The sequence below is a fragment of the Dama dama genome, unplaced genomic scaffold (assembly GCF_033118175.1).
Source record: "Dama dama isolate Ldn47 unplaced genomic scaffold, ASM3311817v1 ptg000080l, whole genome shotgun sequence".
NCBI lineage: Eukaryota > Metazoa > Chordata > Mammalia > Artiodactyla > Cervidae > Dama > Dama dama.
In genome coordinates this window covers 7,638,125-7,650,731 of record NW_026870899.1, presented here as the reverse complement: position 1 = coordinate 7,650,731, position 12,607 = coordinate 7,638,125, and positions in this window count along the sequence as shown.

Genomic DNA, 12,607 nt, shown 5'->3' with positions numbered 1-12,607 from the left:
TTTTCAACACCGCTTCATGCTCCTCCTTTATTTCAGACAGTTTCATTCTCCTCCTATTTTTGACACCTTTGAAGCTCTTCATATATTTCACACCTTTTCAACCTCTTCTTGTTTTTGAACCCCGATTCATGTTCCTCCTATTTGTCAGACCGTTTCATGCTCCTCCTATTTTTCAGGCCTTTTCATGCTCCTCATATTTTGACACATTATGAAGCTCTTCGTATTTTTCACACATTTTCAGGCTCTTCATGTTTTTGATCACCACTGCATGCTCCTCCTATTTTTCAGACGGTTTCATGTTCCTCATATTTGACAAGTTTTGAAGCTCTTCATATATTTCACACCTTTTCAGGCACTTCATGTTTTTCAAAACCGCTTCCTTTTCCTCCTATTTTTCAGAACGTTTCATGCTCCTCATATTATTGATACCTTTTGAAGCTCTTCATATTTTTCACACCTTTTCATGCTCTTCATGTTTTCAACACCGATTCATGCTCCTCCTATTTTTCAGACCTTTTCATGCTCCTCCTATTTTTCAGGCCGTTTCATGCTCCTCATATTTTTGACACCTTTTGAATATCTTCATTTTTTTCACACTTTTTCAGGCTCTTCATGTTTTTCAACAGCATTTCATGCTCCTCCTATTTTTCAGACCGTTTCGTGCTCCTCATGTTTTTCAAACCTTTTGAAGCTCTTCGTATTTTTCACACCTTTTCAGGCTCTTCATGTTTTTGAACACTGCTTCATGCTCCTCCTATTCTTCAAACCATTTCATGCTCCTCATATTTTTGACACCTTTTGAAGCTCTTCATATTTTTCACACCTTTTCAGGCTCTTCATTTTTTTCAACACCGCTTCATGCTTCTGCTATATTTCAGACCGTTTCTTGCTCCTCATATTTTTGACACCTTTTGAAGCTCTTCATTTATTTCACTCCTTTACAGGCTCTTCATGTTTTTCAATACCGCTTCAAGCTCCTCCTATTTTTCAGACGGTTTCATGCTCCTCATAGTTTTGACACCTTTTGAAGCTCTTCATATTTTTCACACCTTTTCAGGCTCTTCATGTTTTTCAACAGCGCTTCATGCTCCTCCTATTTTTCAGACCATTTCATGCGCCTCATATTTTTGACACTTTTGAAGCTCTTCATATTTTTCACACCTTCTCAGGCTCTTCATGTTTTTCAACACCGCTTCATGCTCCTCCTCTTTTTCAGACCATTTCATGCTCCTCATATTTTTGACAACTTTTGAAGCTCTTCATTTTTTTAAACCTTTTCATGCTCTTCATGTTTTTCAGCACCGCTTCATGCTCCTGTTTTTCAGACCGTTTCATGCTCCTCATAGTTTGACACCTTTTGAAGCTCTTCATATTATTCACACCTTTTCAGGCTCTTCATGTTTTTCAACACGGCTTCCTGCTGCTCCTATTTTTCAGACCATTTCATGCTCCTCATAATTTTGACACCTTTTGAAGCTCTTCATATTTTTGACACCATTTCAAGCTCTTCATGTTTTTCAACACCAATTCATGCTCCTCCTTTTTTGCAGACCTTTTCATGCTACTCATATTTTTGACACCTTTTGAAGCTCTTCATATTTCTCACACCTTTTCAGGCTCTTCATGTTTTTGAACACCACTGCATCTCCTCTTATTTTTCAGACCGTTTCATGCTCCTCATATTTGAGAAGATTTGAAGCTCTTCATATATTTCACACGTTTTCATGCTCTTCATGTTTCCAAAACCGATTCATGCTCCTCCTATTTTTCAGACCCTTTCATGCTCCTCCTATTTTTCAGGTCGTTTCATGCTCCTCATATTTTGACACATTTTGAAGCTCTTCATAGATTTCATATCTTTTCAAGCTGTTCATGTTTTTGAACACGGCTTCATGCTCCTCCTATTTTTCAGACCATTACATGCTCCTCATATTTTTGACACCTTTTGAAGCTCTTCATATTTTTAACACCTTTTCAGGCTCGTCATGTTTTTCAACACTGCTTCATGCTCCTCCTTTTTTTTCAGACAGTTTCATTCTCCTCCTATTTTTGACACCTTTTGAAGCTCTTCATATTTTTAACACCTTTTCAGGCTCGTCATGTTTTTCAACACGGCTTCATGCTCCTCCTATTTTTCAGACCATTACATGCTCCTCATATTTTTGACACATTTTGAAGCTCTTCATATTTTTCACAGCTTTTCAGGCTCTTCATGTTTTTGAACACCGCTTCATGCTCCTCCTTTTTTTCAGACCGTTTCATGCTCCTCATGTATTTCAATCCTTTTGAAGCTCTTCATATTTTTCACACCTTTTCAAGCTCTTCATGTTTTTGAACACGGCTTCATGCTCCTCCTATTTTCAGACCGTTTCCTGCTCCTAAATTTTTGACACGTTTTGAAGCTCTTCATATTTTTCACACCTTTTCAGGCTCTTCATGTTTTTGAACACCGCTTCATGCTCCTCCTTTTTTTCAGACCGTTTCATGCTCCTCATGTATTTCAATCCTTTTGAAGCTCTTCATAGTTTTCACACCTTTTCAAGCTCTTCATGTTTTTGAACACGGCTTCATGCTCCTCCTATTTTTCAGACCGTTTTATGCTCCTCCTATGTTTGACACCTTTTGAAGCTCTTCATCTTTTTCACACCTTTTCAGGCTCTTCATGGTTTTCAACACCGCTCCATGCTCCTCCTTTATTTCAGACAGTTTCATTCTCCTCCTATTTTTGACACCTTTTGAAGCTCTTCATATATTTCACACCTTTTCAATCTCTTCATGTTTTTGAACACCGATTCATGCTCCTCCTATTTTTCATACCGTTTCATGCTCCTCCTATTTTTCAGGCCGTTTCATGCTCCTCATATTTTGACACCTTTTGAAGCTCTTTGTATTTTTCACACATTTTCAGGCTCTTCATGTTTTTGAACACCACTGCATCTCCTCTTATTTTTCAGACCGTTTCATGCTCCACATATTTGAGAAGTTTTGAAGCTCTTCATATATTTCACACCTTTTCATGCTCTTCATGTTTCCAAAACCGATTCATGCTCCTCCTATTTTTCAGACCGTTTCATGCTCCTCATATTTTTGACACCTTTTGAAGCCCTTCATATTTTTAACACATTTTCATGCTCTTCTTGTTTTTCAACGCCACTTCATTCTCCTCCTATTTTTCAGACCGTTTCATGTTCCTCATATATTTGACACCTTTTGAAGCTCTTCATATTTTTCACTACTTTTCATGCTCTTCATGTTTTTCAACACCGCTTCAAGCTCCTCCTATTTTTCAGACCGTTTCATGCTCCTCATAGTTTTGACACCTTTTGAAGCTCTTCATATTTTTCACACCTTTTCAGGCTCTTCATGTTTTTCAACAGCGCTTCCTGCTCCTCCTATTTTTCAGACCATTTCATGCTCCTCATAATTTTGACACCTGTTGAAGCTCTTCATATTTTTGACACCTTTTCAAGTTCTTCATGTTTTTCAACACCGCTTCCTGCTCCTCCTTTTTGTCAGACCATTTCATGCTCCTCATATTTTTGACACATTTTCATGCTCTTCATGTTTTTCAACAGTGCGTCATGCCCCTCCTATTTTCAGGCCGTTTCATGCTCCTCATATTTTTGACGTCTTTTGACGCTCTTCACATTTTTCACACCTTTTAATGCTCTTCATGTTTTTGAACAGCGCTTCATGCTCCTCCTATTTTTCAGAATGTTTCATGCTCCTCATATTTTTGACACCTTTTGAAGCTCTTCATATTTTTGACACCTTTTCAAGCTCTTCATGTTTTTCAACACCGCTTCATGCTCCTCCTATTGTTCAGACCGTTTCATGCTCATAATATTTTTGAAACCATTCGAAGCTCTTTATATTTTTGACACCTTTTGATGCTCTTCATGTTTTTCAACACCGCTTCATGCTCCTCATATTTTTCAGACCGTTTCATGCTCCTCCTGTTTTTCAGACCGTTTCATGCTCCTCCTGTTTTTCAGACCGTTTCATGCTCCTCATATTTTGACACTTTTTGAAGCTCTTCATATATGTCATACCATTTCAGGCACTTTATGTTTTTCAAAACAGCTTCATGCTCCTCCTGTTTTTCAGACCGTTTTATGCTCCTCACATTTTTGACACCTTTTGAAGCTCTTCATATTTTTCACACCTTTTCAGGCTCTTCATGTTTTTCAACAGCGCTTCATGCTCCTCCTATTTTTCAGACCATTTCATGCGCCTCATATTTTTGACACTTTTGAAGCTCTTCATATTTTTCACACCTTCTCAGGCTCTTCATGTTTTTCAACACCGCTTCATGCTCCTCCTCTTTTTCAGACCATTTCATGCTCCTCATATTTTTGACAACTTTTGAAGCTCTTCATTTTTTTAAACCTTTTCATGCTCTTCATGTTTTTCAGCACCGCTTCATGCTCCTATTTTTCAGACCGTTTCATGCTCCTCATAGTTTGACACCTTTTGAAGCTCTTCATATTATTCACACCTTTTCAGGCTCTTCATGTTTTTCAACACGGCTTCCTGCTGCTCCTATTTTTCAGACCATTTCATGCTCCTCATAATTTTGACACCTTTTGAAGCTCTTCATATTTTTGACACCATTTCAAGCTCTTCATGTTTTTCAACACCAATTCATGCTCCTCCTTTTTTGCAGACCTTTTCATGCTACTCATATTTTTGACACCTTTTGAAGCTCTTCATATTTCTCACACCTTTTCAGGCTCTTCATGTTTTTGAACACCACTGCATCTCCTCTTATTTTTCAGACCGTTTCATGCTCCTCATATTTGAGAAGATTTGAAGCTCTTCATATATTTCACACGTTTTCATGCTCTTCATGTTTCCAAAACCGATTCATGCTCCTCCTATTTTTCAGACCCTTTCATGCTCCTCCTATTTTTCAGGTCGTTTCATGCTCCTCATATTTTGACACATTTTGAAGCTCTTCATAGATTTCATATCTTTTCAAGCTGTTCATGTTTTTGAACACGGCTTCATGCTCCTCCTATTTTTCAGACCATTACATGCTCCTCATATTTTTGACACCTTTTGAAGCTCTTCATATTTTTAACACCTTTTCAGGCTCGTCATGTTTTTCAACACTGCTTCATGCTCCTCCTTTTTTTTCAGACAGTTTCATTCTCCTCCTATTTTTGACACCTTTTGAAGCTCTTCATATTTTTCACAGCTTTTCAGGCTCTTCATGTTTTTGAACACCGCTTCATGCTCCTCCTTTTTTTCAGACCGTTTCATGCTCCTCATGTATTTCAATCCTTTTGAAGCTCTTCATAGTTTTCACACCTTTTCAAGCTCTTCATGTTTTTGAACACGGCTTCATGCTCCTCCTATTTTCAGACCGTTTCCTGCTCCTAAATTTTTGACACGTTTTGAAGCTCTTCATATTTTTCACACCTTTTCAGGCTCTTCATGTTTTTGAACACCGCTTCATGCTCCTCCTTTTTTTCAGACCGTTTCATGCTCCTCATGTATTTCAATCCTTTTGAAGCTCTTCATAGTTTTCACACCTTTTCAAGCTCTTCATGTTTTTGAACACGGCTTCATGCTCCTCCTATTTTTCAGACCGTTTTATGCTCCTCCTATGTTTGACACCTTTTGAAGCTCTTCATCTTTTTCACACCTTTTCAGGCTCTTCATGGTTTTCAACACCGCTCCATGCTCCTCCTTTATTTCAGACAGTTTCATTCTCCTCCTATTTTTGACACCTTTTGAAGCTCTTCATATATTTCACACCTTTTCAATCTCTTCATGTTTTTGAACACCGATTCATGCTCCTCCTATTTTTCATACCGTTTCATGTTCCTCCTATTTTTCAGGCCGTTTCATGCTCCTCATATTTTGACACCTTTTGAAGCTCTTTGTATTTTTCACACATTTTCAGGCTCTTCATGTTTTTGAACACCACTGCATCTCCTCTTATTTTTCAGACCGTTTCATGCTCCACATATTTGAGAAGTTTTGAAGCTCTTCATATATTTCACACCTTTTCATGCTCTTCATGTTTCCAAAACCGATTCATGCTCCTCCTATTTTTCAGATCGTTTCTTGCTCCTCATATTTTTGACTCCTTTTGAAGCTCTTCATATCTTTCACACCTTTTCAGGCTCTTCATGTTTTTCAACACCGCTTCATGCTCCTCCAATTTTTCAGACCATTTCATGCTCCTCGTATTTTTGACACGTTTTGAAGCTCTTCATATATTTCACATCTTTTCAGGCTCTTCATGTTTTTCAAAACCGCTTCATGCTCCTCCTATTTTTCAGACCGTTTCATGCTCCTCATATTTTTGACACCTTTTGAAGCCCTTCATATTTTTAACACCTTTTCATGCTCTTCTTGTTTTTCAACGCCACTTCATTCTCCTCCTATTTTTCAGACCGTTTCATGTTCCTCATATATTTGACACCTTTTGAAGCTCTTCATATTTTTCACTACTTTTCATGCTCTTCATGTTTTTCAACACCGCTTCAAGCTCCTCCTATTTTTCAGACCGTTTCATGCTCCTCATAGTTTTGACACCTTTTGAAGCTCTTCATATTTTTCACACCTTTTCAGGCTCTTCATGTTTTTCAACAGCGCTTCCTGCTCCTCCTATTTTTCAGACCATTTCCTGCTCCTCATAATTTTGACACCTGTTGAAGCTCTTCATATTTTTGACACCTTTTCAAGTTCTTCATGTTTTTCAACACCGCTTCCTGCTCCTCCTTTTTGTCAGACCATTTCATGCTCCTCATATTTTTGACACATTTTCATGCTCTTCATGTTTTTCAACAGCGCGTCATGCCCCTCCTATTTTCAGGCCGTTTCATGCTCCTCATATTTTTGACGTCTTTTGACGCTCTTCACATTTTTCACACCTTTTAATGCTCTTCATGTTTTTGAACAGCGCTTCATGCTCCTCCTATTTTTCAGAATGTTTCATGCTCCTCATATTTTTGACACCTTTTGAAGCTCTTCATATTTTTGACACCTTTTCAAGCTCTTCATGTTTTTCAACACCGCTTCATGCTCCTCCTATTGTTCAGACCGTTTCATGCTCATAATATTTTTGAAACCATTCGAAGCTCTTTATATTTTTGACACCTTTTGATGCTCTTCAAGTTTTTCAACACCGCTTCATGCTCCTCATATTTTTCAGACCGTTTCATGCTCCTCCTGTTTTTCAGACCGTTTCATGCTCCTCCTGTTTTTCAGACCGTTTCATGCTCCTCATATTTTGACATTTTTTGAAGCTCTTCATATATGTCATACCATTTCAGGCACTTTATGTTTTTCAAAACAGCTTCATGCTCCTCCTGTTTTTCAGACCGTTTTATGCTCCTCACATTTTTGACACCTTTTGAAGCTCTTCATATTTTTCACACCTTTTCATGATCTTCATGTTTTTCAATACCATTTCATGCTCCTCCTAGATTTCAGACCGTTTCATACTCCTCCTATTTTTGACACCTTTTGAAGCTCTTCATATATTTCACCCCTTTTCAAGCTCTTCATGTTTTTCAACACCGATTCATGCTCCTCCTATTTTTCAGACTGTTTCATGCTCCTCACATTTTTGACACCTTTTGAAGCTCTTCATATTTTTCACACCTTTTCAGGCTCTTCGTGTTTTTCAATACCACTTGATGCTCCTCCTAGATTTCAGACCGTTTCATACTCCTCCTATTTTTGACACCTTTTGAAGCTCTTCATATTTTTCACACCTTTTCAGGCTCTTCATGTTTTTGAACACCGCTTCATGCTCCTCCTATTTTGCGACCGTTTCATGCTCCTCATATTTTTGACACCTTTTGAACCTCTTCATCTATTTCACACCTTTTAATGCTCTTCATGTTTTTGAACACGGCTTCATGCTCCTCCTTTTTTTGGGACCGTTTCATGCTCCTCATATTTTGACCCCTTTTGAAGCTCTTCATATTTTTACACATTTTCAGGCTCTTCGTGTTTTTCAACGCCGCTTCATGCACCTCCTATTTTTCAGATCGTTTCATGCTCCTCTTATTTTTGACACCTTTTGAAGGTCTTCATATTTTTCACACCTTTTCATGCTCTTCATGTTTTTCAACACCACTTCATGCTCCTCCTAGTTTTCATACCGTTTCATACTCCTCCTATTTTTGACACCTTTTGAAGCTCTTCACATATTACATACCTCTCAGGCTCTTCATGTTTTTCAAAACCTCTTCATGCTCCTCAATTTTCAGACCGATTCATCCTCCTCATATTTTTGACACCTTTTGAAGCTCTTCATATTTTTAACATCTTTTCATGATCTTCATGTTTTTCAACACCGTTTCATGCTTCTCCTAATTTTCAGAACGTTTCATGCTCCTCCTATTTTTGACACCTTTTGAAGCTCTTCATATTTTTCACAGCTTTTCAGGCTCTTCATGGTTTTCAACACCGCTTCCTGCTCCTCCTATTTTTCAGACCGTTTCATGCGCCTCATATTTTTGACACCTTTTGAAGCTCTTCATATTTTTCACACCTTTTCATGCTCTTCATGTTTTCAACACCGATTCATGCTCCTCCTATTTTTCAGTCCGTTTTATGCTCCTCCTATTTTTCACACTGTTTCATTCTCCTCATATTTTGACACCTTTTGAAGCTCTTCATATTTTTCACACCTTTTCAGGCTCTTCATGTTTTTGAACATGGCTTCATGCTCCTCCTGTTTTACAGACCGTTTCATGCTCCTCATATTTTTGACACATTTTGAAGCTCTTCATATTTCACACCTTTTCAGACGCTTCATGTTTTTCAACAACGCTTCATACTCCTCCTACATATCAGACCGTTTCTTGCTCCTCATATTTTTGACACCTTTTGAAGCTCTTCATATTTTTCACACCTTTTCAGGCTCTTCATGTTTTTGAACACCACTTCATGCTCCTCCTTTTTTTCAGACCGTTTCATGTTCCTCCTATTTTTCAGATCATTTCATGCTCCTCATATTTTTGACACCTTTTGAAGCTCTTCATATTTTTCACACCTTTTCAGGCTCTTCATGTTTTTGAACACCACTTCTTGCTCCTCCTATATTTCAGACCGTTTCTTGCTCCTCATATTTTTGACACCTTTTGAAGCTCTTCATTTATTTCACTCCTTTACAGGCTCTTCATGTTTTTCAACACCGCTTCAAGCTCCTCCTATTTTTCAGACCGTTTCATGCTCCTCATAGTTTTGACACCTTTTGAAGCTCTTCATATTTTTCACACCTTTTCAGGCTCTTCATGTTTTTCAACAGCGCTTCATGCTCCTCCTCTTTTTCAGACCGTTTCATGCTCCTCATATTTTTGACACCTTTTGAAGCTCTTCATATTTTTCACACCTTTTCATGCTCTTCATGTTTTTCAACACCGCTTCATGCTCCTCCTATTTTTCAGACCGTTTCAAACTCCTCATAGTTTGACACCTTTTGAAGCTCTTCATATTTTTCACACCTTTTCAGGCTCTTCATGTTTTTCAACACCGCTTCCTGCTCCTCCTTTTTGTCAGACCATTTCATGCTCCTCATATTTTTGACACCTTTTCATGCTCTTCATGTTTTTCAACACCGCGTCATGCCCCTCCTTTTTTCAGAACGTTTCATGCTCCTAATATTTTTCACACCTTTTGAAGCTCTTCATTTATTTCACTCCTTTTCAGGCTCTTCATGTTTTTCAACACCGCTTCATACTCCTCCTATATATCAGACCGTTTCTTGCTCCTCATATTTTTGACACCTTTTGAAGCTCTTCATTTATTTCACTCCTTTACAGGCTCTTCATGTTTGTCAACACAGCTTCATGCTCCTCCTATTTTTAGAGCGTTTCATGCTCCTCATATATTACACACCTTTTGAAGCTCTTCATATTTTTCACACATTTCCAGGCTCTTCATTTTTTTGAACACCTTTTCATGCTCCTCCTATTTTTTCAGACCGTTTCCTGCTCCTAATATTTTTGACACGTTTTGAAGCTCTTCATATTTTTCACACCTTTTCAGGCTCTTCATGTTTTTGAACACGGCTTCAGGCTCCTCCTTTTTTTCAGACCGTTTCGTGCTCCTCATGTATTTCAATCCTTTTGAAGCTCTTCATATTTTTCACACCTTTTCAAGCTCTTCATGTTTTTGAACACGGCTTCATGCTCCTCCTATTTTTCAGACCGTTTTATGCTCCTCCTATGTTTGACACCTTTTGAAGCTCTTCATATTTTTCACACCTTTTCAGGCTCTTCATGGTTTTCAACACCGCTTCATGCTCCTCCTTTATTTCAGACAGTTTCATTCTCCTCCTATTTTTGACACCTTTTGAAGCTCTTCATATATTTCACACCTTTTCAATCTCTTCATGTTTTTGAACACCGATTCATGCTCCTCCTATTTTTCATATCGTTTCTTGCTCCTCCTATTTTTCAGGCCGTTTCATGCTCCTCATATTTGAGAAGTTTTGAAGCTCTTCATATATTTCACACCTTTTCATGCTCTTCATGTTTCCAAAACCGATTCATGCTCCTCCTATTTTTCAGACCCTTTCATGCTCCTCCTATTTTTCAGGTCGTTTCATGCTTCTCATATTTTGACACATTTTGAAGCTCTTCATAGATTTCATATCTTTTCAAGCTGTTCATGTTTTTGAACACAGCTTCATGCTCCTCCTATTTTTCATACCATTACATGCTCCTCATATTTTTGACACCTTTTGAAGCTCTTCATATTTTTAACACCTTTTCAGGCTCTTCATGTTTTTCAACACTGCTTCATGCTCCTCCTTTTTTTTCAGACAGTTTAATTCTCCTCCTATTTTTGACACCTTTTGAAGCTCTTCATATATTTTACACTTTTTCAAGCTCTTCATGTTTTTGAACACTGCTTCATGCTCCTCCTATTTTTCAGATCGTTTCTTGCTCCTCATATTTTTGACTCCTTTTGAAGCTCTTCATATTTTTCACACCTATTCAGGCTCTTCATTTTTTTGAACACCGTTTCATGCTCCTCCTATTTTTCAGACCGTTTCATGCTCCTCGTATTTTTGACACGTTTTGAAGTTCTTCATATATTTCACATCATTTCAGGCTCTTCATGTTTTTCAAAACCGCTTCATGCTCCTCCTATTTTTCAGACCGTTTCATGCTCCCCATATTTTTGACACCTTTTGAAGCGCTTCATATTTTTAACACCTTTTCATGCTCTTCTTGTTTTTCAACGCCGCTTCATTCTCCTCCTATTTTTCAGACCGTTTCATGCTCCTCATATATTTGACACCTTTTGAAGCTCTTCATATTTTTCACTACTTTTCATGCTCTTCATGTTTTTCAACACCGCTTCAAGCTCCTCCTATTTTTCAGACCGTTTCATGCTCCTCATAGTTTTGACACCTTTTGAAGCTCTTCATATTTTTCACACCTTTTCAGGCTCTTCATGTTTTTCAACAGCGCTTCGTGCTCCTCTTTTTTTCAGACCATTTCATGCGCCTCATATATTTGAAACCTTTTGAAGCTCTTCATATTTTTCACACCTTTTCAGGCTCTTCATGTTTTTCAACACGGCTTCCTGCTCCTCCTATTTTTCAGACCATTTCATGCTCCTCATAATTTTGACACCTGTTGAAGCTCTTCATATTTTTGACACCTTTTCAAGTTCTTCATGTTTTTCAACACCGCTTCCTGCTCCTCCTTTTTGTCAGACCATTTCATGCTCCTCATATTTTTGACACATTTTCATGCTCTTCATGTTTTTCAACAGCGCGTCATGCCCCTCCTATTTTCAGGCCGTTTCATGCTCCTCATATTTTTGACGTCTTTTGACGCTCTTCACATTTTTCACACCTTTTAATGCTCTTCATGTTTTTGAACAGCGCTTCATGCTCCTCCTATTTTTCAGAATGTTTCATGCTCCTCATATTTTTGACACCTTTTGAAGCTCTTCATATTTTTGACACCTTTTCAAGCTCTTCATGTTTTTCAACACCGCTTCATGCTCCTCCTATTGTTCAGACCGTTTCATGCTCATAATATTTTTGAAACCATTCGAAGCTCTTTATATTTTTGACACCTTTTGATGCTCTTCATGTTTTTCAACACCGCTTCATGCTCCTCATATTTTTCAGACCGTTTCATGCTCCTCCTGTTTCTCAGACCGTTTCATGCTCCTCCTGTTTTTCAGACCGTTTCATGCTCCTCATATTTTGACACTTTTTGAAGCTCTTCATATATGTCATACCATTTCAGGCACTTTATGTTTTTCAAAACAGCTTCATGCTCCTCCTGTTTTTCAGACCGTTTTATGCTCCTCACATTTTTGACACCTTTTGAAGCTCTTCATATTTTTCACACCTTTTCATGATCTTCATGTTTTTCAATACCATTTCATGCTCCTCCTAGATTTCAGACCGTTTCATACTCCTCCTATTTTTGACACCTTTTGAAGCTCTTCATATATTTCACCCCTTTTCAAGCTCTTCATGTTTTTCAACACCGATTCATGCTCCTCCTATTTTTCAGACTGTTTCATGCTCCTCACATTTTTGACACCTTTTGAAGCTCTTCATATTTTTCACACCTTTTCAGGCTGTTCGTGTTTTTCAATACCACTT